The following is a 25967-nucleotide window of genomic DNA, read 5'->3' as shown; positions in this document are numbered from 1 at the left end:
CACAAGTGCCACCATTGCCTACGTAATGTTTGTTCTTGTGCCTCTGTGTCTAGCATATTTTGCAGTATATTACCTCTAAATGTACTTTGTTTTTCTCTTGTAACCCGCACACTTGTCACTCTTTCCTGATGTATTGCACTGTTTGCTACCTCATGTATTGTTTGCTCACAATTGTCACTTTTACCTCATGTAACTTATCGTCTGCTTTTGTAATTTGTTCATTTGTAATTTTTCTGTTCCTATTGTGAAGCGCTCTGACGCCTTTGGGTAAAAACGCATATATAAAAAAAATATAATAAAACATGAAAAAGACTAGTTCAAGATGGCCGTTCTCTTCGCGGGTTGCCCGCAGCTCGAGCACGCCAGTCCGCTGTCTGTGGCTGCCAGTGGCAGGGCGCTGTGATGGAGAAGGAGGGGGTTGGAAGGATGAGGAGCAGCTGTGGCAGAGCAGGCAGGGAGCCTGGGAGGAGAGGATGGGCAGTGCCGGGTTCCGTGCAGGAGGCCAGTCTGAGGTGAGCGTGCATGCTGGTGCATAGGAGTGGTGCAGTCTGACTGGATGGGCACTGCAAAGCCTAGCAGCGGTTGGGGCCAGAGTCACATCGGAATGCAATGAGGAGGAGGGGTTATACATACCTACACACAAAGAAGAAAACTACACATGCAGCCAGGGGACCATTCTGGGCGAGAGGCGAGGATCGCTGGGGGCGGGGTGCAGCGGCAGCATGCAGTGCTTTGATGCACCCGAGCTCATGACAGCAGCACCTAGGAGGGGGGACAGGACAGCCCCTTTATAAGGGCTGCACGATCTCCACCGCTCTGGATCCATTAATACCCGTTCTGATCGAGTCCGGGTATGATTCATGCTGGGGAGAACGGGCGGCGAGGGATGCTGCCATGTATTATCCTCAGGAATGTGCCTTGTGCTTTGGCTCCCTTTGTTATGTAAAGGGTAGACGTGTTGTCTGCCTGACGTGCTATTGCTTATACTTTACGTATATGCAATGTATATGCATGTATATGAAATGTAAATGCTCCGATGTACATATGAGCTTTTGAGATGGATATCCTCAGGGTTTCCTTTGGCGCGCCGCATCTGCCTGACTCGGGGCTGCAGATCCACCCGTTGCCATCCCCGGAGGGAATACAAAATATTACTGAGTAGACAATACTGTGCCCTCGCTTGCCAGACTCGTTACAAAACGAAAACAAAATAGGCTGCCTATTTTCAGCCTGAAGCAGCAACTGGAAGACTGCTACCATACTCCACCCTCTAGGCAGCCCACGGCAGACCACACACCCCCTCCCCCCGCGCCACATACTTAATCAGGCATCTCCGGCCCCATTTCCTCCCCTCACCCGAAGGGATTCCAGGACCGACTTCCCCTCCTTTCTCTCTAGTGTTCCACAGCAGACTTGCCCCTCTGTCCCCAGGGCAGCCCCAAGAAAAATAAACTACATTTACAAAGCTCTAGCGGAAACCTCCCTAAAATAGCCAGGCTGACTTTCTCCAACTCTCCTGGAGGCAGCCACTGACAGCCCCAACCCCTCCTCCCAGGAAAGGCATCCCCTGGCAGGCTGCCACCCTCGCTCCCTGGTGTAGCCTCTGGCACACTTGCACCCCTCCTCTACCCAGAGAAGCATCCCCTGGCAGACTGCCACCCTCGCTCCCTGGTGTAGCCTCTGGCACACTTGCACCCCCCTCCCTCTACCCAGAGAAGCATCCCCTGGCAGACTGCCACCCTCGCTCCCTGGTGCAGCCTCTGGCACACTTGCACCCCCCCTCCCTCTACCCAGAGAAGCATCCCCTGGCAGACTGCCACCCTCGCTCCCTGGTGCAGCCTCTGGCACACTCGCACCCCTCCTCTACCCAGAGAAGCATCCCCTGGCAGACTGCCACCCTCGCTCCCTGGTGCAGCCTCTGGCACACTCGCACCCCTCCTCTACCCAGAGAAGCATCCCCTGGCAGACTGCCACCCTCGCTCCCTGGTGCAGCCTCTGGCACACTTGCACCCCCCCCCCTCTCTACCCAGAGAAGCATCCCCTGGCAGACTGCCACCCTCGCTCCCTGGGGCAGCCTCTGGCACACTTGCACCCCTCCTCTACCCAGAGAAGCATCCCCTGGCAGACTGCCACCCTCGCTCCCTGGTGCAGCCTCTGGCACACTCGCACCCCTCCTCTACCCAGAGAAGCATCCCCTGGCAGACTGCCACCCTCGCTCCCTGGTGCAGCCTCTGGCACACTTGCACCCCCCCCCCCCTCCTCTACCCAGAGAAGCATCCCCTGGCAGACTGCCACCCTCGCTCCCTGGGGCAGCCTCTGGCACACTTGCACCCCTCCTCTACCCAGAGAAGCATCCCCCGGCAGACTGCCACCCTCGCTCCCTGGTGCAGCCTCTGGCACACTTGCACCCCTCCTCTACGCAGAGAAGCATCCCCTGGCAGACTGCCACCCTCGCTCCCTGGTGCAGCCTCTGGCACACTTGCACCTCTCTACCCAGAGAAGCATCCCCTGGCAGACTGCCACCCTCTCTCCCTGGTGCAGCCTCTGGCACACTTGCACCCCCCTCCCTCTGCCCAGAGAAGCATCCCCTGGCAGGCTGCCACCCTCGCTCCCTGGTGCAGCCTCTGGCACACTCGCACCCCTCCTCTACCCAGAGAAGCATCCCCTGGCAGACTGCCACCCTCGCTCCCTGGTGCAGCCTCTGGCACACTTGCACCCCCCCCCCTCTCTACCCAGAGAAGCATCCCCTGGCAGACTGCCACCCTCGCTCCCTGGGGCAGCCTCTGGCACACTTGCACCCCTCCTCTACCCAGAGAAGCATCCCCTGGCAGACTGCCACCCTCGCTCCCTGGTGCAGCCTCTGGCACACTTGCACCCCTCCTCTACGCAGAGAAGCATCCCCTGGCAGACTGCCACCCTCGCTCCCTGGTGCAGCCTCTGGCACACTTGCACCTCTCTACCCAGAGAAGCATCCCCTGGCAGACTGCCACCCTCTCTCCCTGGTGCAGCCTCTGGCACACTTGCACCCCCCTCCCTCTGCCCAGAGAAGCATCCCCTGGCAGGCTGCCACCCTCGCTCCCTGGTGCAGCCTCTGGCACACTTGCACCCCTCCTCTACCCAGAGAAGCATCCCCTGGCAGGCTGCCACCCTCGCTCCCTGGTGAAGCCTCTGGCACACTTGCACCCCTCCTCTACCCAGAGAAGCATCCCCTGGCAGGCTGCCGCCCTCGCTCCCTGGTGCAGCCTCTGGCACACTTGCACCCCTCCTCTACCCAGAGAAGCATCCCCTGGCAGACTGCCACCCTCGCTCCCTGGTGTAGCCTCTGGCACACTTGCACCCCCCTCCCTCTACCCAGAGAAGCATCCCCTGGCAGACTGCCACCCTCGCTCCCTGGTGCAGCCTCTGGCACACTTGCACCCCCCCTCCCTCTACCCAGAGAAGCATCCCCTGGCAGACTGCCACCCTCGCTCCCTGGTGCAGCCTCTGGCACACTTGCACCCCCTCCCTCTACCCAGAGAAGCATCCCCTGGCAGACTGCCACCCTCGCTCCCTGGTGCAGCCTCTGGCACACTTGCACCCCCCTCCCTCTACCCAGAGAAGCATCCCCTGGCAGACTGCCACCCTCGCTCCCTGGTGCAGCCTCTGGCACACTTGCACCCCTCCTCTACCCAGAGAAGCATCCCCTGGCAGACTGCCACCCTCGCTCCCTGGTGCAGCCTCTGGCACACTTGCACCCCCTCCCTCTACCCAGAGAAGCATCCCCTGGCAGACTGCCACCCTCGCTCCCTGGTGCAGCCTCTGGCACACTTGCACCCCCCTCCCTCTACCCAGAGAAGCATCCCCTGGCAGACTGCCACCCTCGCTCCCTGGTGCAGCCACTTGCACCCCTCCTCTACCCAGAGAAGCATCCCCTGGCAGACTGCCACCCTCGCTCCCTGGTGCAGCCTCTGGCACACTTGCACCCCCTCCCTCTACCCAGAGAAGCATCCCCTGGCAGACTGCCACCCTCGCTCCCTGGTGCAGCCTCTGGCACACTTGCACCCCCTCCTTCCCAGAGAAGCCCCGGCAGTCTAACGCTTCCACTGCACGAACCCCCCCCCCCCCCCCCCCCACCCCACCCCACCCCCTCTTTACAGGCAGCCCGTGCACAGAGCAAACTCTTAATATACTTCACAAGTATCCCCGGCAGTCTTCTGCCCCTGTTCCCATTCTCACGATTGTCACTTCTACCTAATGTAACTTGAGGTTTGCTTATGTAATTTTGTTCACTTGTAATTTTCTCCTCATGTATCAGTACTGTTCCTATTGTGAAGCGCTGTGACACCTTCGGGTAAAGTCCGCGCTATATAAAATCGAATAAATAAATAAAAAAACTTGTAGATGCCGCCCTGGTGCTGACAGCAGCTGTACAGGCGCTGGCACATGAGCACTCTGTACCCTGTGGCTGCCAGGCCTATTTTACACACTTTGCCACTCTCCCCCAGGGCGCTTCCGTCGGAGTCTCACGGGATGCCACTCTCCTTGCCCCCGCCGTCACTTAGAGGCGCCACCGCCGAGGGCCGACAGCCGAGGGCCAGGCTGGCCCAGGAGACCGCCGGCGGGAGCATTAGTGAGGGCGATGGAGAGGCGGGGTGCAGCTTTAATGTAATCAGCGGCAACTCCAACTGCCAAACACGCTTAATGACTTAATCCCCATCTGCACGGGCTCCGAGTCTGCGCCCTCATTTCCCCCCCTTGCGATGGAATTCCATCCGCTCCCGCACCTCGGCGGGTTCATGCGCCTGCTGCGCGGGAGGGTGTCATTTCCCCAGTCTATGTGAATCCAGGTGAGACCGGGTCGGTGCTGTATCTGAGCCGTGTGTGTTTGTTGTGGGAGGATGAACGCGTCAGCGGGTATTGGGGCCTGAGGTGATTCAGAGAGTGGCGCGTGGGACACCTGCATCCAAGAACGGTGACGAGGGAGCTTTATGTTGTTGTCTCATTCTCAAGGTGGCAATGATGACGCACAGAGCAGGGGTTAGGGGCACAGCAGCGGCTATTTCAGGCCTGCTCATCACTTTATGCACGCAGAAAGAAGCCTGGCTGGTCATCCCAGTGCAGGATCGACCCCAGGTCTAAATGTAAAATATTCATCCTAAAGCTACTTTTAAGTCATGTTTACCTATATAAAACCCGAATTCCTAAATAAATGTCTCAAAGGTTTTTTTTTAAAGTAAGGGTTTCCAGCCATTTTTAAGTGCTTCTGGTTTTGGCAGACATGGAAACTGGGGCACGGGGAAATAGGTACTTCATCAGCATCACCGGTTACGAACATATTGGAAAATAATCAATCAATCAATGCATTTATATAGCGCACTACTCACCCAGAGGGTCTCAAGGCGCTCGGGGAGGGGGATCTGCTACTGCTCGAACAGCCAGGTCTTGAGTTGCTTCCCGAAGGCGAGGTGGTCCTGGGTCAGGCGGAGGTGGGTCGGGAGGGAGTTCCATGTCTTGGCGGCGAGGTAGGAGAAGGACCGTCCTCCTGTGGTGGCTCTTCGGATGCGGGGGACGGCGGCGAGGGCGTGGCCGGTTGATCGAAGCTGGCGTGTGGGGGCGTAGAAGTTGAGGCGGCTGTTGAGGTATCCTGGTCCTTGGTTGTGTAGGGCTTTGTGAGCGTGGGTGAGGAGACGGAAGGTGATTCTCTTGTTGACCGGGAGCCAGTGCAGGTCTCTCAGGTGTTCGGAGATGTGGCTGCGACGGGGGTTGTCAAGGATGAGTCGTGCTGAGGCGTTCTGTATCCGCTGGAGTCTCTTCTGGAGTTTGGCGGTGGTTCCTGCGTAGAGGGAGTTGCCGTAGTCCAGACGGCTGGTGACGAGGGCCTGGGTGACCGTCTTCCTGGTCTCGGTGGGGATCCACCGGAAGATCTTACGTAGCATGCGCAGGATGTTGAAGCACGACGAGGAGACGGCGTTGACTTGTCTGGTCATGGAGAGGGAGGAGTCCAGGATGAAGCCTAGGTTGCGTGCGTGGTCAGTTGGTTTGGGTGCGCTGCCTAGGGCGGGGGGCCACCAGGAGTCGTCCCAGGCGGAGGGTGAGGATCCTAGGATGAGGACTTCCGTCTTGTCCGAGTTCAGTTTCAGGCGACTGTTCTTCATCCATGCGGCTACCTCTTTCATCCCTTCGTGAAGGTTGGCTCTGGCGGTGGCGGGGTCGTTGGTGAGGGAGAGGATCAGCTGGGTGTCGTCAGCGTAGGAGATGATGTTAAGGTTGTGCTGGCGTGCGATGTCTGTGAGGGGGCTCATGTAGATGTTGAAGAGGGTTGGACTGAGCGAGGAGCCTTGAGGAACGTCGCAGATGACTTCGGTGGCTTCAGATCTGAACGGGGGGAGGCGAACTCTCTGTGTCCTTCCGGCGAGGAAGGAGAAGTTTATGTTTATGTTTAATGATATTTGTAGAGCGCGTACAATTACCCATGGGCGTCTCGGCGCTAAAATGCATTGTTATCTCACCGTGATCAGGAAGTACAGGGATGTAAATTACTGATTGAATAACCACGTTTTCAGTTTTTTTCTGAACTGAAGCAGGGAAGGGCATGTTTTTATATGATTTGGAAGGGTGTTCCATAGTCTAGGGGCCGCAATTGAGAAGCGGCGATCACCCCAGGAAGCTGTTCGACTACGTTGAACCACTAGTTGGTTAAGTGAGGTGGATCGGAGGGTTCTCGATGGATTGTAGGGAATCAGTTGATTTTTAAGAAAACGAGGTCCTTGATCCTGTAGTGTCTTATAGACTTGCACAAAGCTTTGAATTTTACCCTGTTGTGGATGGACAACCAGTGGTAGTTTTTTAAGGTGTCTGAGATAGGTGCAAATTTGGTTTTTTTTGACAGTACGCGAGCGGCAGCATTCTGCACGGTCTGTAATTTTTTGGTGACTCTGCTCTGAGCATTGAGCAGCAGACCGTTGCAGTAATCTAGTGATGTCAAAACTAGAGTAGTGACTAACGTTTTGGCTGCTGAATCTGGTAGATACGGTATAATTTTTCTTACCGTTCTAAGCTTGAAATGGGCGTTGGCTGCCACCTTGTTTGCATGGGCCATGAAGTTAAGCTGGTCATCAAAAGTAACACCTAGGTTTCTAACTTTGACCGTGGGGGAGGGAGGTGTACCTAAGGCCGATGGCCACCAAGCGGCAGACCATACTGGTGAGAGATTGCCAAAGATAACCACCTCCGTTTTATCGGAGTTGAGCTTCAGGCAATTCCTTGCCATCCACTCACCGATAGTGATCATCCCATTTTGGAATCTCTCTGCCACCCTCTGTCCATCACCCTTTATTGCCAGCACCAGCTGAGTGTCGTCAGCGTATGAGGTTAGGCTCATCCCATGCGCTTTGATGACACTAGCAAGGTCCGACACGTATATATTAAATAGTGTCGGACTTAGGGATGAGCCTTGAGGGACCCCACACGGTAACGACAGGTCAGCCGACTGGAAGGGGCCCAGTGTAACCGCCTGGGTTCTATTGGCCAGAAAGGAGGCAAGTAAGTCCCTAGCAGTGAGCTGAATGCCCATCCTCTCGACACGGTCGACCAAGATCTTATGGTCAACCGTGTCGAAAGCTGCTGAGAGATCCAAAAGAACTAACAAAGCAGTTCCTCCTTGATCGCGGACGATTCTTATGTCATCAGCTGCTTTGATGAGAGCGGTTTCCGTACCATGATATTTGCGGAAACCGAACTGTGTATCATCCAGCAAATTGTGGGTTTCTATATAGGCTGATAACTGCTGATTCATAGCCTTTTCTAGAACCTTGGCTAGGAAGGGGAGGCTCGCTATAGGGCGGTAGTTTTTTAATTCGCCTTTATCTGAGCCCGGCTTTTTGAGCAGGGGTTTGATCAACGTGTTTTTTAATGAGTCAGGATAAATTCCAGCTGTCAATATAGTATTACAGACAGCGGTAATGATGGGGATAACTGTGTCTGGTACAGTAGCAAGCACGGAGGTCGGGCATGGGTCCAGAGCTGAGCCAGCTTTAATCGATTTGACTATGCTCTTGATTTGGTCAGTGGTGAGAGGGCTAAAACAGATCATGGAACTTTTGGGAGTAATCATGGGGGTAGTGGCTCTGCTACTAGCCTGATCTGAGCTGAAGGCTTGATAAATATCATTCACCTTTGCAAAAAAGAACTCCGATAAGGCATCACATAGTGCTTGTGAAGGGGGAGGATTGAGATCCGGGGAGTTTCCAGCGAGGGTTTTGGCAATGTTAAATAACTGTTTACTGGAATTTCTTGCAGTTTCTATCTGGCGTGTGAAAAAATCTTTCTTTGCTGCTATTATCATAGCTTTGTAAGTAGCAAGGGCTTTTTTATAATTTTCCTTATTTTGACTATCATAAGTTCTTCGCCAGTGTCTTTCCCTGTTCCTGGTTAATTGTTTTTGATTTTTTAGTTCTGTTGTATACCACTGAGCTTTTGGCACATTTCTATTCTTAGAAAATGATTTAATGGGTGCCAGCTGGGTCGTGGCATCACCCAACCACTTATGGAATTGATTGGTAGCAGTATTGGGATCGGTGGATAATTCTGGGGTTGTGGTATTAAGAAGCAACGTTAAGTCATTGGAATTGATGTCCTTCCAAGCTTTGAACGTACCCTTTTTCGCAAGGACCACTTTTTTTCTCTGCGTACCTTTGATGGTGAGTCTGCTGAGGATGACTGAGTGGTCTGTCCAGGTCATAGGGAGAACTGAGATAATACTCAGTCCTTCCACATTTGTGAAAATTCCATCCAGTGTGTGGCCTGCCTGATGGGTAGGAGTCGTGACCAGTTGTCTGAGGCCCATTGTATCTAAGTCTGACAGAAGGGCTGAGGTGTCCCTATCACTGAAAAGCTCCAGATAGAAATTAAAATCTCCCATAATCGTAGTGGAGTCTTCTGTAGCTATGGACTCAGTCATATTACTAAGATTTGCGAGGAACGCAGATCTAGTCCCCGGGGGTCTATAAATCAATATTCCCTTGAAGTTATAAGTTGGGGACAGTTTTATGTTGAAATGCATGGCTTCGCATGAGGTAGTAGGAATCGGTGAACAACGGACTTCAAATTGGTCTCTCGCTATGATGGCTATCCCACCACCTTTTCCTATGGGCCTGTCCTGCCGATAGGCACTGTAGCCTGGGGGGACTGCCGTGACATAGTCAGGGGCAGATGCTTCATCAGTCCATGTCTCTGTAATATAGAGCACATCTAAGTTAAAATCGCTGACAAGGTCAGCTATTTCCTGGCAATGTTTGCTCAGGGAGCGCGCGTTAATGAGTGCCATGGAGACATGGGTATCAACCTCAGTAATTAAAGATTTAGCATCCATAGTTGGATTATCAAACACAGGGGAAATGTTACAATGTAAACAATGTGTATGTGGCACCGACTGCATGAGGGATAGATCGAATTTGGTGCACAGCTGGGCGTGAGATGGACAAAGCTCCAAAAGAACATTGCGGGTATAGGAGAGAAGAGGGGCAGGGGTTGTGGCCCTGGGCCCGGTCCAGGCACGGACGTGCAAGGCGAGTGTTTTTATCCATTGGTAAGTGAGGAGGGTGGGAGGGACGATGGACTGCACCGTCTCCCTTCCCTTCCCAAGATGGCGGCTCCGGTGGGTGGGGGGAGTGCCCAGCGTCACTCACAAGCTGAGCTGCGCTGTCCGGTCTTGACGCTGCCTGGAGGGAAGTAATCTCACCCCAGGTAAGAACTTGCTTAAAAACGAACAATTTAAGATATGTACAAGTTTTAAAAGATTTCAATTCTTAGGTGCTGAAGGCAGCGTTCGTGCAAGCCCTAAGTAGTTCCTGTGCTATTATTAGTGGTCAACAATAACACCGATTCAATAGAGGCGCAAGAGAGCGCTAAGAGCCCCGGCTTCCGCCTCAGGGCGAGTGAACAACTCGAAATAACAAAACAATTTTTGTTGATGATCCACTCCAGTGCCTTCTCCTGGATTCCGACGTTGCTGAGTCGCTGCACTAGTGTACGGTGGCAGACAGTGTCGAAGGCTGCGGAGAGATCTAGGAGGATGAGGGCTGCTGTTTCACCGTTGTCAAGCAGCGCTCGGATGTCATCGGTGGCTGCGATCAGGGCGGTCTCGGTGCTGTGGTTGGCTCGGAAGCCAGACTGCGAGAGGTCGAGGGATCCGTTCGTCTCGAGGAAGGCGACCAGCTGCTTGTTGACGGTCTTCTCGATGACTTTTGCAGGGAACGGGAGCAGCGAGATGGGGCGGTAGTTCTTGAGGTCCGTGGGGTCGGCTGATGGCTTCTTTAGTAGAGCGCTGAGTTCAGCGTGCTTCCAGCTCTCCGGGAAGGTGGCGGTGTCGAAGGAGGTGTTGATGATGTCCCGCAGGTGGGGTGCGATGACAGCGTCGGCCTTGTTGAAGGCGTGGTGAGGGCAGGGGTCGGTAGGAGATCCGGAGTGGATGGAGTTCATCGTGCGGATGGTGTCTTCGATGCTGATGTGGGTCCAGGCGCGGAGGGTGGCGGTGGGGGGCGGTGGTTCGGTCGAGGCGTGCGTCGGTTGAGTGCTGAAGCTGTTGTGTATGTCCGCGATCTTGTTGTGGAAGTGGGAGGCGAGGGAGTTGCAGAGGTCTTGCGAAGGGGTGATGTCGTTGTTTCCGGCGTCGGGGTTGGAGAGCTCTTTAACGATGTTGAAGAGTTCCTTGCTGTTGTGTGCGTTGTTGTCCAGTCGTTCCTTGAATGCAGTTTTCTTGGTGGCGTGGATGAGTTGGTGGTGTTTTCGGGTGGCGAGCTTGAGGGCAGTCATGTTGTCTGGTGTAGGGTCTCTGCGCCAGGTTCTCTCGAGGGCTCGGCAGTTCTTCTTGGAGCTCTTGAGTTGGTCGGTGAACCATGGGGCTTTCTTGCTGCGGGGTCTGCTAGGCGGGGTCCTCAGGGGGGCGAGGGCGTCTGCGCAGTTGCTGATCCACTTTGTGAGGTTGATGGCCGCTTGGCTGGGGTTTTGTTGCGCTGGTGGGTGGGTTCTTGCTCAGGGAAGTCGCGAGCTGGTCGGCTGTGATCTTGTTCCAGCTTCTGCGTGCAACCTGTTGATGGTGGTGGTGATTTTATCCCTGTTTTGCTGGTTTCGCTGCCAAAAACATAACCACTGGTCCTCATCTCATGTCAAGTGGTGCACGCGGAAAAAATGTTTGGCAACTGTTGCTAGGCAGAGGGGCTATGAAGATAGAATTCTATCTATTTCCCCATTCCCAGCTTGTTTCCAGTCACAACAGAAATAGTAGAGCTACTGTCTCGGTCCACTCTAGTTACTGTGCATACATTCCGATTTGCAGGGCTTTTAGTGGAGCTTGTCCCCTCGTATAGGACACAGGCAGTAATTGAAAACGGATTTTGAAATAGGTCCCAATTAAGATGTCATTAACTTTACTGTTATAAAACTGATCGCTTTCGCAACAATAACTGTAAAAATAATTAAGGTAATGCATATCAGTGAGTGATGTATGCATACCTTGTTTTACACTACAGACCAAGCCAGGAAAAGGCTGCAGAGCACTGTACAAAACTAAAGTCCAGCATAAAGGCAGTGAGTGATGTGAAAGGAAACTTGAGTGGGGACGGTGAATGAATTGTGATCAGTTTTAAATTTGGAAAAAAATAAATGCCAGGGCTCTCGTCAGGAGGCAGCTTGCACCAGCCCATTTCTCCTGCTAGCGCCGCCTAAAACAGAACCAACTACTAGCCATGAAAGTCGAGCGAAGATGCCACGTAACGGCCAGAGCTGCCTATTTCGGAGCAGGGGAGCCAGGTTCGAGTCTCGTTGTCGGTTCAACATATTGTGATTATGGTAAAATCACTTAAGAAGTGTCTTTAATTGGTGCACATGAAAAGCCCCGGTGTTCATGAGTAAGTGCTGGTGCTGAGCACCGGAAACCAACGGCTCAAATTAAGCATGGATTGTGATGTAGTGTTCCTTAAAGAGGCGAGACTTCAACTCTTTCCTAATTTTGAGCAGTTTAGGGAGGTTCTCATGATACAGGAATGTTGTTCCTGATCCAGGGATGATGGATAAAATCTTGTCTAGTTTTTTATTTTTTACACCTCCTAGTCTGCAGTCTGCTGTTGTCCTGGCTGCGGGTGTTCCGAGAATCTTCAGAGATGGTGTGCCTGTCTGCAGGATAAGCAGGGGTGCTGTTAGTGATGGCTTTCTAAATGACGCAGCTGGTTTTGCAGATGATGCAGGCCAGCAAGGGGAGCAAATTGAGCTCCGTCAGGATGCGGTTGATGTGATCATATTTAATTTTGAGATGTGCTGCAATGTGTAGGATGGCCCTGTGGAGTGTCAGCGTGGAGTCTGGGACGCCATAGAGTTGGGTGTTACCACCAACCAAATGCAAGAGTACCAGGGCTTAAACAGCAGTTATGAAGTCACTTTCTGGAAGAAACTGTTTCTCTTTCTGTAGAAGAGAGAACTGTTAGGAGGCCATCTTTGTGTTTTTTTTTTTATCAGCATGTTCCATGAGCTGGAGGTTGGCGTCCTGGGTAATTCAAATTGACTTGACATTCGGTAAAATATAGGGTTTAAAGCTGGCAAGTTTCAGGTCGTTGAGCCAGGTTTGTACTGCATCTTGTTTGTTGTTCTTGGCTAATAGCAGGAATTCTGTCTTAGTGGGGTTGAGCTTCAGGTTGTCATTGGATATCCATGTTTGAATGATGTGCAATCATCTTTTGAGGCATTGGATGTCTAAAGCACAGTAGACTTTAAAGTAGAGTTGTGTGTTCATCAGCTTATTTGTGAATCTTGATGCTTTTATCTGTGTGCAGAGCACCGAGCGGTTCCATGTAAAGGTCGAAGGAGTCAGGAGATGGTTTGGAACCCTGGGGGACTCCCCCGGTAATGGGATCTTTAGTGACCTGGAAGTGCCCATGTGAACAAGAAATTGTCGGTTGCAAAGGTCGGAAGAGACCCAGAGAAGGACATTACTGGTGAATCTCGTTCAAGACTCCAGGGTGCATATGAGAGTGGATTGGCCAACTTTGTTCAAGGCCGCTGAGATGTCCAACAATATCCGGAGGCAGGGGTCCTCTTCATCCGTGCTGATGAGCGTATTGACTATAATGAGTACATAGACATAGAGTTAGGCAGAGGTTTCCTTGCAGCAGTGTGATCTGAAGCCAGAGTAGTAGTTTAGTGGTTTCTAAATACATTTCACAAGCTTTACTTGATCTTGCATCCCCTGGATTATTTGGTTTCTCCTGGATGTTTTTCTGTAGTTTTTGTTTGCATGTAACCTATTACTCTTGCATAGTGCTTACTATGTACTGCATTAACTCTTGCTGTCTGCAATAAATTGGTCTGTGGGTGGGTGTTTATAACTGGCCACCGTTGAGAGCTCTGGTGAAAAATGTGGGGAGAAAAAGTATGTATGTATGTGTCTAAGAGCGAGAGACTGCAGAGAAAAGCTGTTGAAGGGGGAAAAGGGGGAATAACTGAGACACTGCAAAGACCACTAGTTTTATTCAGAAACGTATGTATTTTTTAGAACTGAAACTTTTTCACTTCTTTATTATTTGCAAAAATATATAATTGTTGTTTCTCATTTATCTGATAATGCCAACAAACTGCTGTGGCAAAGTCAACAGGTCTGACTTGTTTCAGGTGCATGTCTGTTATGTATGATATATCTGGATGAAATAACAAAGCTCAGGCACCAAACCACAGGCCAGTTGGTACAATCGGGGAAGCACAGGATTTCACTTGCATGCTTTAAGACACACCCTTCATTACATAGGCCACTCCGGTTGGAAACGATTACTAGTTAATGCTTCTGTGGCAACATCCCTTTGAGAGTGCCCCCACCTTTTTCATCTCACTTAAATCCTTTGTCCGGGCAATAATAACATTAGTTTATTGGAAGCTGCATCTGAGCAGATGCATCCGCGCAAAATGTCTATTAAGTGGGATGGAAGGGAGGCTGTGCAGCAAGCAAGGAAAAAAGCTTAAAAAAAAAAGCACGATGATGCAACTGGTCATGTTGTAGGGTTATGCATGCTGTATCACACGTGCACTTATAAATTGACACCATCCCCCAAATTTTGGTTTATTTACCTGGCATGGATCGGTAAACAAACAAAAAAAGAAATAGAAGTAGAGCAAAAGAGCTTTTAAGGAGGCTTGCATGGCAGCAGTTTGTTTCCTGGTCCTCTGTAAAAAAAAAAAAAATCTTAAAACAGGCGGGAGGAGAGGGGTATTCAACATTGAGCGGGGGGGGGCAGAAACCAGGGGCAGGCAGGAAGGGGAGAAGTAGCACTTTTGGGGGAGGCACATGAGCAAGAATGCAACACGAGCGGAGAAGAACAAGGGCGAGTGCAACATGGAGGGATAAGGGGAAGCACATGGGCGAGGGAGAACAGTTTTGAGTGTGGCCGAGAGGGGAGAAGAGAAGTACACATGATAGACAACTGGAAAACACATGCACTCTCATGGACTGCTTAAATAAAAAGTAACAATTTAGTACCCGAAAAGCAAGCAGTGGAAGGACACAAGGGAAGACCGAGAAGAGGTATGCGGGCCGGCCCACACAGGGCAACAAATACAAAGCAAGTTGATGAGTGACATTAAATCCAACCAATGGTAAGCAGTCAGTGGGCTCTAAGCCACTGCAAGTTCACAATAGGACTTTCACTACCAGATAGTGCACCCTCAACCTGAAAATTATTCACTTTGGTGAACCCCAGCAGTACATACCAAATCGTTGATATATAAACCAAGCTCAAGCGCTACCGTCTCAACCTGTAATTCTCACTAGAGTGATAGCACTTGCAGGAAACTAACTATTAGGACAACAAGGCGAGGGCATGGAGGATTCCAAACTTGAAATAAATGAGGGCGTATTCATGATGTGTAGCATAAAAACCGCAATGAGAAGCGATGCTCTAGAAGAGCAGCAACAAAATATTGTACCCAACCAGAGATGGCAAATAGTAGCTTCCAGCATGCAGAACTAGTGCTGTCATCATGTCATCTGTTCAGTTACATCGCAGCAAGTTTAACATACATTGTGGGAAATGTAAACATGATAGAACCCGGTAGGCATAGTAGGAATTATTTGTTTTTGTATATGCACTTCAGCATGTTCTATGCAGTGTGTATAATTATCACTCACTTCAATAGCACTGGCTTTATAGCGATCATGATTCTGAAGAGGGGCTGCTGGGATTCCAACTTGTGACCGCCCATCAGAGAGTACTCTGGGTGATCTGTTATCCCACTGAGCTCACCTGCCTGTACGTTTCATCTAGATCAAAATGCTGTGATGCATTTCAGAATAATTTTACATTTGGACTCTTTATGGCCAGCAAGCACAATTTCGCCCTGATTGTTTCTAAAGCTTTTTTTCAGGTGCCGTGCTTCGCAGAAAGCTTCGTTTCTCCTTTGTATGATAGGTTTTGGACTCCACAAATACTGACTGTAGGGAATAGCATGCCGGTGTGTACTGTGATTTTGACAACTGAGGCAAAGCACTATTTTCAGTCTATGCTTTCATTCTGCTTTAGATGGAGCATTTATAGCATGCCTACCCTTGGGGAAGTCTTGCGAGAATAATTTAGGATGCAATGTGGTCTGACATATTGTTTCCTTTCATGACTAAGAGACATTTCTTTGTTCCTCACTTAAAAAAAAAAAGTCCATGCTAACCAAAAACTGTGAAAAAAATGTTAACATAATTTTGGTTCAACCCACTGACAAGCACGCCTCCCTTTAGTGTCTGATTTAGAAAAGGGCGCCTCAAAAGTTTCCAAAAGTAAATGAAGGAGGTTTTGAGCCAACTCTTACATTTTGTAATAAGGCTGTTCAATGAAGCTGTTTTGTTTTGCACAATCCTGGAGCCGCGTCGTTGGTGTGTTTTTGTATTTTTTGGGTGGTTGGGGAGGTTTCCCTCTTTTTCTTCTTTGGTTCTTGCTTGACAGCTTTAATTCCCTGTGGTTCAGTCAGGTAGGTACCTCAGCTCCAGTTTTTCCTGGCCCAGCCAGTATCTGGCCTGGAATTTAGTACTGTTCCATGTGAAGATACAGCAACCTAAAGTAGCACCCTGACACTCCCAACTAAAGGGGGGAAAAACCAACCTCTCCATCCATTTAAATACCAACATATCTCACGCACATCACCCAGCAATATTCCAATATACATAAACAGAGGGACACCTATATTGATGCCCCAAAGTGTCTAAAGAGGGAAAAACTACATCTCTACCCAGCAATGCCTGGCGTACTTGAAAAAAAGATCCTGTGCATACCCTTCCAGCAATGTCCAAACATGTCTAAAGGGAGAAGACGACTTGTATGCCGCCCATCTACTTCTGAACATACAAAAGGACAAAAGCAGGTTGATTCTCTACCTAGAAAGGCAGCATATCTAAAATAAAAGAACACCCAACATGCATCTCCCTATTCTGAAATGTCTTAAATTATCTAAAGTGTGTAAACCATCACTTAACGCTCCATCAAGGCGCAACATCCTAAATTAGGCAAAGCAAACGACCACAGTATACCTAAAGACAAAAAAACGACTAATACATTCTGCCCAGTAATGGCCTGAGTCTTTTAAACAGAAAGGAACCAAACCGCACATCGTTATCTTGCAAAATCCATCATGCTTAAATGGAAAAATCAACCTGTGTGACACAGAGTAACTTCCCAACCTACCTAGTCTGAATAACTGATCCATACATTCTACTCATCCAATAAACCTAAAAAGGAAACCTCATTAGCAAAGCAATGGTGGTCTCGCCTCTAAGACCTGGCTTTGCCAATGTTTTAGCCATGCTGCTACGGGTTAAAAAAATGTGGTTGCTGCGTCATTTTTGTAGGTGCATGCATACGTACAACAGCATTTATGTCCTACAAAAGTACACACTGTAGAGGGAACTTAAAAAATTTTAAAACATTTTTTTTAGATTTAAACAGCCGAGTGTGTTAGGGAGGGGGGTAATGTGGTAAAAAAATATTGCTGGGGGAGATGCAAATGGTGGATGGGGAGAAGAAACAAAACAGTGGGGGGAAGAACACAGGTGAGGCAGAGCAGTGCGAGTGAGGGAGCAACTTGCTCTGACTGGGAGGCTCAACCGAAAACAAATAAGTGAAGCACATGTGTGAGAGAAAGAGCAACATGTGGAGGAGAATAGCACATGAGGGAGACATGGAAAACACATTCACTCTCATGGAGACAATAAGTAAAATGTAGATCTGTAAAAGTGATCAGAGGAAGCATAGAAGACAGTTAATCAAAGAGCTAGTAAAGAGGCTTTGTTCCACAGGAGGGACAAACACAATATGGACAGGCTGGAACAAGGAAACCCATCCAGTGGAAAGCAGGCAGAAAAAGGCGGACTGAAAGTCACTGTATGTTCTTGGTAACCCCACAACATGTCTTTGGTAATCAGACAGCTTGCTCTGTCTGCTAAACTCCACCGAAAAAAAACAAAAAAACATCCTGCATGTCCTCTACTTACAAAAGCTCTGACCTATTTGAGAGATTCTGCATGGTCTCACTCGCCCAGCAAGGGAAACAGCCATCACAACGCGGGCATAACAACGTAATACCATTACTACAAAACTTTTACAACGCATGCCATTACAACGTAAGTATGGGTAAGTATTTAATTTAATTAATATTAATTTAATTTTAATTTAATTTACTTAAATTCATTTTATTATTTTAATTACATTTAATTTGAATTAATTTTAATATATTTGAATTTAATTTGATTTCATTTTAAGTTAATTTATTTTATTTAAACCCCATACACTATCCAACACTAACCCTACAATTACACCCTCTGGAGTTAAAATAGTAATTTTAACCCCTACACTATCCAACACTTTCCCTACTATTACACCCCCTGGAGTTAGAATAGTAATTTTAACCCCTACACTATCCAACACTTACCCTACTACAACACCCCCCGGAGTTAGAATAGTAATTTTAACCCCTACACTATCCAACACTTAACATCCTACTACACCCCTTGGAGTTAGAATAGTAATTTAACCTCTACACTATCTAACACTTACCCTACTACTATACCCCCTGGAGTTAGAATAGTAATTTTAACCCCTACACTATCCAACACTTACCCTACTATTACACCCCCTGGAGTTAGAATAGTAATTTTAACCCCTACACTATCCAACATTTACACTACTATTAGATTCCCATTAAGTACAATTAAAAAATACTTACGTTGTAATGGCATACGTTGTAATAGCATCTGCGTTGTAATGGCACGCGTTACAATAGCATTTGTTGTAATGGATCTTGCGTTGTAAAAGTTTTGTTGTAATGGTATGCGTTGTGAATGTATGTGTTGTAACGTCATACATCCCCCAGCAATGTCTCGACACACTGAACTTAAAAGAAACATACGGTAGATCTTTACTCAGGACCACCCTACCTTATCTAAAATGAATAATCCTTGGCAAAGCCAATAGGTTGACAAAGCCAATAGGTTTCGCCTTTTCAACCTATTGGCATGTTCTTTGCTCATGCTGTACAGTACCGGCAAAAATAATCAAAAAATGAAATAAGATTGTGATGACATGCCTCTATAGCTGCTCTGCATGACCATGTAAACAGCATGACACAGTCGCCATTCTAATTTGTTTTATTTAACCTTTCAGGGCGGTGGACACAATTTTAAGAGTGGTATATTTAAAAAAAAAATAACAAAATTAAAGGTTGATTTAAAAAAAAAAAAGTGCTTTTGAAAAACAGAATGGCCCACCAGGAAATAGCAGTGGCTGGGCACGAAAAAAATTGAAAAACCCCACATTTATTTGTTTATTTTTAAAGACTGTAATGGGAGGGGTACGATGGAGGAGCAAGCAAAGGGAGCAGAGGGTGCAGAAGTAAACATTGAGGAAGCACCAGGGTGCAGGTGAGGCAACAATGGACGAGCATAAGGAGGGGGAGAGAATAACAAAGCAACACAAACTGTCTGAGCAAGTAATGGGCTAGTTGGGATCGGAGGGAGCAACGCAGACCGTCCAGAGAGTGATATAGTAGTATTTGAATTGTAAAGTGACATGAAGCAAGTACAAAAACACAGCACACTCATGGAGTGCTAAAAGAAAAAAACTAGTTCTGTGAATATGAGCAGTGTAAGGATACAAGTTATCCAATAAAAAGAATGCTAAAGTCAGTCTGTAGGCAAGACCCAAATCCAAACTATTCATTCCACATATAGAAACACCACTATATATCTTAAGACTGAGAACCAACACATACAGTCCCACCAATATCCCAACATATCCAAGGAGAAAACTCTTCCTTACATCTCTAATCAGCAAGGTTTCAATTCACCTGCAAAAAACAACCTGCCCATCTCCTTCCAGCAATGTCTCATACCTTACGGGAAACGTATTGTCCTAAAAAAAATAACATGACTTGTACATCTCCAACCGCTAAACTATTTTTTGGAGTGTAGGCAAAAGTAAAAATTTCGTGTTTTGAGGAATAACTTTGGGGTGGGGGGATGTTTCCATTAACGTTAAAATAGCAGAATCATTTTACTCTACAGATAAACAACCACATCTTGGTGTATTCAGGACCTCTCAGCACACACTGAGGAGAGGTGTGGCGCAGCAGGCAGGGCGGCACGGGGTTCACGGTTCGATTCCCAGCGGCAGCTCATCCCAGCACCCTGTGACTCTGGGCAATAGCTCGCTTGAATGAAATGAATGACATTTCCCCAACGCCCCCCAGCGCCTTGAGACCCTTAGGGGTGATTAGTTTGCGCTTTACAAATGCCGGGTTATTATAACACACCCTTACAGTTAAGAAACATGTATGCAAATCCCTTACCTCACGCCTCAGTCCCACATACAAAACCCTGACCTCATACCTCAGTCTCATATAACTGTTTAAAGAAAATGCATCTCTTGAATACGTTTGAGGGACCGCACAGGCATATACAAATGCCTTTTGCATCCCCTTTAGCAGGCTTGCTTTCAGCAGCTTTGCAATTCCAAATCTCAAATCTGTGAAGACAAAGATTGATTTTAGCAGAAAGTCTGTTACCTTTCAGTGTAGTTTTCTAATAGCACCTTGCCATTATTCAAATATCTACTCAGTATCCCACTCGTGCAAGAGTCGCAGGAAAATACACCCCACAAGATTTTAGGGTGGGCGCAAGTATTTAAGTGTTCAGCAAAACATGTTTCCAATTTTGGCTAAAACACCTACCTCCCTAGGCAGATCTGAAGGAAAACAAATGACCTATTCCACCGCTTGTGGTTCTTGGACGGCACAATAAGGGCGTTATTTCCTCAGAGGAGCCTATACAAACCGTTGCTGCTCCCTCAGCCCGATTGGTATGCTCCTCACTCTTCACAAAAGGATAGAACTTGGAACAAGACCAAGGGAGATTGGAGGGGGTACAGGGTCGGTCAAGGCACAGCTATGTAAGTCACAGCACAGGCCATTGGACCAGTGTGTGATCTACTGTGTCTGTTGTACACCTCCTAGTCTGTAGGACACCTAAACATATGGGCACCACAGAAGCTTTCATAGTGAACTCCCCCTGGACGAGCTGTCCATGTATCGAAGCATTGGGGGACACCTACATTTCCAACCTGGAACTGCATTCTTCTTAACTATGGTAATAGGCGTAATCCAAACGTTAAAAGCAAAAACGCAAAATATGTAAAAGTGATGGGGAAAAACAAGGCATCCGAGGCCCAAAGATCACAACTGACACAAACACTTGGATCAACCGCGGGGAAACTGTAGGCCCTGGGTCTAATTCAGAGTTCATTTGAATTTCCATATGTAATTATGCCCCATAGAAAATTGGATGCTACCTTGTGTAATTTGATCCTGGTTCTCAATAACTAGGAAATCGAGCTGGTGCACTTGATTTTCACTGTTTGCCCCCGTTCATCTTTTTTTCCCCCACATACCTACTTCACCACATATTTATTACCTGTCAAAAGCTGAAGAGGGTAAAATAAATGGAGTTCACAAATGATGCACAACTTGTAATGGTAGATCAGGTGGATACATCTACTTTGACAGATTTAACATTTCCGCCCAATATAAAACAAGTCCCTGTGTGGTATCTCAAGATGCCGCAAGATGTACAGAAATGAGGAAAACAGGTGGGGCCATGAGGTGGCTTTTTTTTGCCTTTGCTTCTGTGAAGCATCTTGCTGTGTACTTAAAACTTGGTGAGATTGAAAGAAGGCCTCATGGGCACTTTTGTAATTAGCTACATCTCATTAGGAAAATCTGCTGTTGCACATAAAACCTGGGAGCAGATACAGAAAACATCGATCTTCAGGGAAAAGAAAGTTGGAGCCGATGGCGCCAGCACCCGTGTGAAGAACGCCACGTGGAAACTCAAAATGCTTCTTCGTGCATGGATCGTTGCCTCTCAGTTACCAGTGGACCTGCCTTTTAAAAGGAGTATGCAGGATATGAGATATTTTAAAATATGTGCCAACGTGAAAAATACTGGGCAGCCAGATTGATAATGGTTGGAAAAAAACCAAGGCAACTGGCCATCTCCATTTCTGCATCCAGGATCTGGAACCACATAACATCTCTGTATGCATCAGGACCGCCCCGACGCTGCGCCAATTTAGGAAGAATCTGAAGATGCACCTCTTTCAAGAACACTACATCACAATGAAGTAACATTTCACTACTCCTTTCAGACCCAGCTACCCCTCCAATCACTCTGGCTGTATTTTTGTATTTGAGCCTGTACAGCGCCCCCGTCTCTTGGCTAGGTTTGTGCTCTACAGATACCACATATATATGTACATATATATATCTATCTATGTTTATGTAGCAGGGCTGGTTGGCGCCTTCCCTGTGTGTTCTAGAATGAGGGATAGCTGTGTGAGTTTAGCAGGGTGGCACGGGTGTGGTCACCTGTTCCTAGTAATGCGCTCGGCTTCCGTGCTATGGTTAGATAAGTAACCACGCCTCAGACTTTCAGTAATGTGCCTTGGAGCTGTTCAACAGCAGACCACAAGATTGTATCCATGTCCGTTAAAACTAAACACATTGTCTCATAGGGGCCGGGCGCCTAAAAGATAACTTTAGGGTACATGGGACCCAGACCACAGTGAGATCAGCTGATGCCTTGGGCATCTAACCGTTTTGTTGACTGGCAAAAGTATAGCAGATAACCAAATTCTGAATTCAATCTCTTGTTCTACAGTACTGAGAATGCTGAGTTGCTGTGCTAGTAAAGCGGTTTGTGTCCCCCTGCAGTGAGACGTTAGGAGAGAAGGGAAGGCTGTTGGAAGTGGACAGTGACTTACTTCCATATTTTTTCTGTTGAGCCTTCTTCTAATAGAGTCAAGTTAACCAAGGGAGTTCCAGTGCTTAATTTGAGCCGGTGCTTTCCTTTGCTCAGCACCAGCACTTAATTGGGTTCCAGTGCTCGGTACCTAAAAGTCTACACCATACTAAGAACAGTCCACCACATGGTGGTGCTACTCATCTAATTTAGAGATGAGCAGAACAACGGTAGTTTAGGACTACAATATACAATAAAATTGCTAATACCTGCCCCCCCCCCCAGCCATTCCTTTAGCTTTATGAACCTGGAAAAATTCTGAATTGCCACATTTACAAGCAAGAGTGTAGTTGTTTTGGCAGCAATGACAAGGGTGATGGGTGGTGCAAGCTGCAGTGGACTCCTGGGTAGAGCCCTGGCACTTAATATTTTACAAATTAAGCACTGGCAGTTGACCACATCTCCCCCTTTTGAGGGATCTTCATTGTCTTGAGGTTAATCTGCAATAAAGCGCTACATGTCACCAGACTCAAGGGCTTGTCAAGACGGACACAATTTCTACTTGGGGACTTGAGTGCCGCGTATCCTTTTTAGGTGAAATATTATTAGTAACAACTTCTTTCTCCAGTGGGTAGTCTGACATGATGTCCCTGATATTAAATTGAGGAAACCCTTACCATTGGATATATATTTTTGCGTAGAGAGTGACCACGTTTTATCATTGTGTCTGATTTAGGACGCCTTTAAAAAAAAAGTGAAATAAAACGATCTGATAATGTCAATGTGTTTTTTTGCGATGTATAATTCAGTCCGTGCGTGTGGATGTATTTCCGCAGGATGCCCCATACTGATTGCTGCAACCATTTCTCACTCTGTTCACTGTGTTTAAAAGTGCCCTGTTGGGAAAGATTGGTTACATGCTATACAAACATCTAAATCAATAGTTGTGCCTTCGTACAATTGTATCTATAATAGATGCAATTGTACGAAGGCACACGGTGCTAACGTTTTATTCAGTTTTTTAATCTATTATGGGGCAAATAGATTAAATGAAGTAAAAATGTCAGAATTTTACTAGAAAAATTGATTCAAGTTCACCACTAATCTTCTGCTCCTCATCGAGTACATTACTTGACAATTTTCACATCTTATATTGCAGAATACATACTCCTGATCATAAAGGCGCCTTGTTCGTGATTTTTTTTTCCCAAACACAAACATTGAGATTTCTGGGCCATTAATAGCCTTCAGAGGTCAAGCATATTCAATTGCACTGCGCCCCCCCCTCATTAAGGAAGGGCACAGAAAATTATTCATACTACTCATCGATACATTAACCATAAATAGAATATTGAATTTCTCTTAATATATTTAAGGTGTCAATGAAATATGTATGTGTGTGCGAGTAACCAAGGCCAATAAATCCAAGGCACTCCTCACGGTGATAAATTGTTGATTGCCACGACGTCAAAATTGGTGGTAAGGGCTGGGAAGTTGAACCTAGCGGGGAGTGGCCGAGTGCTGCACAGCTGAAGAAGGCCCGGCGAGCATATAGTTGAAGGTGCTTACAATGGTGGGAAGAAAACCCGCTTTCTGCCGCGGTTCGAAAATATATCTGAGCAGGGGCTGAGATTGGTCAGTAAGACTGGGCAGGGGGGATATGTCAACTACAGCTTTTCCCAACAATCGCGCTGGCATATCATGTTAATAAATTATAGGTCAGCAGGGTGCACGGGAGGGGTTTAAGGGGCAGCGCAAAGGCAGAGTAATGCGGATAGGTAGAGGTAGCAAGTGAGAGAAAGCACATTATTTTGTGAAATAACCAACATTTTTGAACTCTTTCCAAACAGAGCTTTAGAGAGTGTGTGTGCGTTTTTGTCTGTGTGTAAACATTCCTGGTAAAATCCGAAACACCGCACCATACCCGACTGAAAGCACCTGCACCCAACTATTTATCACAAAGTACATTTATTGGGGGGTGTAACACCCACTCCCCTCCGAAACTACACCCCGGTCATTGAGGGGGGTGGATAAAGGGTTCATTTTTGTGACAGGTCTGCTGATAAATTATTCTTTGCCTGCTTCACACTTTACACCTTAGTGGGATGCTGATGCAGTGCTATATCTTAGGCTTTATGAATGTAATAACTTGTATTGGTTTAGATGCCTCTTTTGAGGTCGAGCCTGGGCTGTGCTGCGAGCCATGCTGTATTGGAGTATGGAATAGAAGCCCCACCAACTCTCCGCCCATATTTGTCATTGTCCTTCGTAAATGCTGGCTTCTGGTTCGTTAATAGGCTTGTTAGTCACTCCTTTGTACCACCTTGTCTACATTTGTAACCTCCCATGAGGACTGGCCCTTTTACTGCGGTTGTTAGGATACGTCTTTTTTAGTCTGTAAGCACTATTTTCATTAATGAGTTTCTCCTACTGCAGGCACAATATGCTTTCCTTCAACATTCAGTGCGCCATGCATGCTTTCACTTTCCGAGCAGCCCAGTACAGTGGCAGCTGCTTCTTTGAATAGGTCTCGCATTTTCAAGAGTTTGAGCTATTGGCATTGTAAATGACCATGCCCATTAAATTATGTGTTAATTAGCAAAACAGATAAATAAAAGGCATTGTCCTTTACAATGCCAATAGCTGAAACTCTTGCAAAGGCGACACCTATTGCATTGCAAATGCTTGTCATACATGTCTCCTGGTGCACGCTGGTGGCACACATTCTGATGTTACTTTCTAACATAGCTGGTTTTGTACGCAGATATTGGTGCACACTTGTGTCTCAGGCTGCACAGAACAAATTCTGGCACTAGTTCCCTTACTGCCTTTGTTCGTACAGGGATCCTGGTGCACGCTGGTTGCTCATAGCACACAATCTGGTGCTGGATTCTTACGTGGCAGGTTTTCGTACAGGGATTCTGGTGCATGCCGCACAGCATAATGAAATTAAATGAAATGAAAAATACATTTGTAAAGCGCATGGCTACCCGAAGGCAACCCAGCGCTGGTAGCAGCGGACAGTAGAGAAACCAACCAGACTAGGGGAATAGCCAGGTCTTTAACAATTTACAGAAGGCGAATGCTGTTTTTAGGGCTCGCGAAGAGCCCTTTTGTAGGGGTTTAAAAATGGACCTGGAAATTCCACACAAATTGTGCGTGTTCATTTCCTAGGTCCATTTTTATTGGGCTTTGCGTGCGTGCTGTTTTTTAACAGAACACACAATAGGCCATAGGCGGTCGCTTAGCTGCGCCTAATGCCAATTGGTGTCTGTTGCGCGCACCAAAGCCCATATGTCTTCAATTATCCCGCCCAGACACGGGCGCGATAATTGAAGACATATGCTCGCAGTGGCGCGCGTGCACCACTCGCAAGCTTTTTACGTTTTTTTGGATCCATTTCACGGCGAAGCAACTAAATAAAACAACCGCTGACGTCTTGTTCTATCTTGCGTGAACCCTTCTGGACTTGATAGTGTTTAAAGCACTTTATTTTAATGGTTTTAGGCGAGTGGGCACTGGGTGGAACACGCATCAAGCTGGCACTGGGTGGAGCGCGCATCAGGCTGGCATGCCTCAAACGCCGCGGAGCGTCTGAAAAGTTTGGAGTATATTGAAGTGCATTCTTCCATTTACAGTGCGCATAGAATTCATGTTTCCATCCATCGGATACATTGCA

General features: G+C 47.8%; 1 protein-coding gene across 2 annotated transcripts in view; it reads left to right on the top strand.

The window, feature by feature from the left end:
• Positions 1 to 421: 421 nt before the first annotated feature.
• Positions 422 to 25967, top strand: part of ST3GAL2 (ST3 beta-galactoside alpha-2,3-sialyltransferase 2) — a 271323-nt gene continuing 245777 nt past the window's right edge. The window contains exon 1 of one of the 2 annotated variants that reach the window (XM_078670405.1): positions 422 to 512. The gene's annotated coding sequence lies outside the window, so the exon portion shown is untranslated. Of the gene's footprint in view, positions 513 to 4741; positions 4827 to 25967 lie in introns of those variants that run through there. The other variant, XM_078670407.1, reaches the window with a different exon arrangement.

The sequence above is a fragment of the Lissotriton helveticus genome, chromosome 12, assembly GCF_964261635.1.
Source record: "Lissotriton helveticus chromosome 12, aLisHel1.1, whole genome shotgun sequence".
NCBI lineage: Eukaryota > Metazoa > Chordata > Amphibia > Caudata > Salamandridae > Lissotriton > Lissotriton helveticus.
The sequence above is the reverse complement of the archived record's forward strand: the minus strand, read 5'-3'. Positions and strand labels throughout refer to the sequence as shown.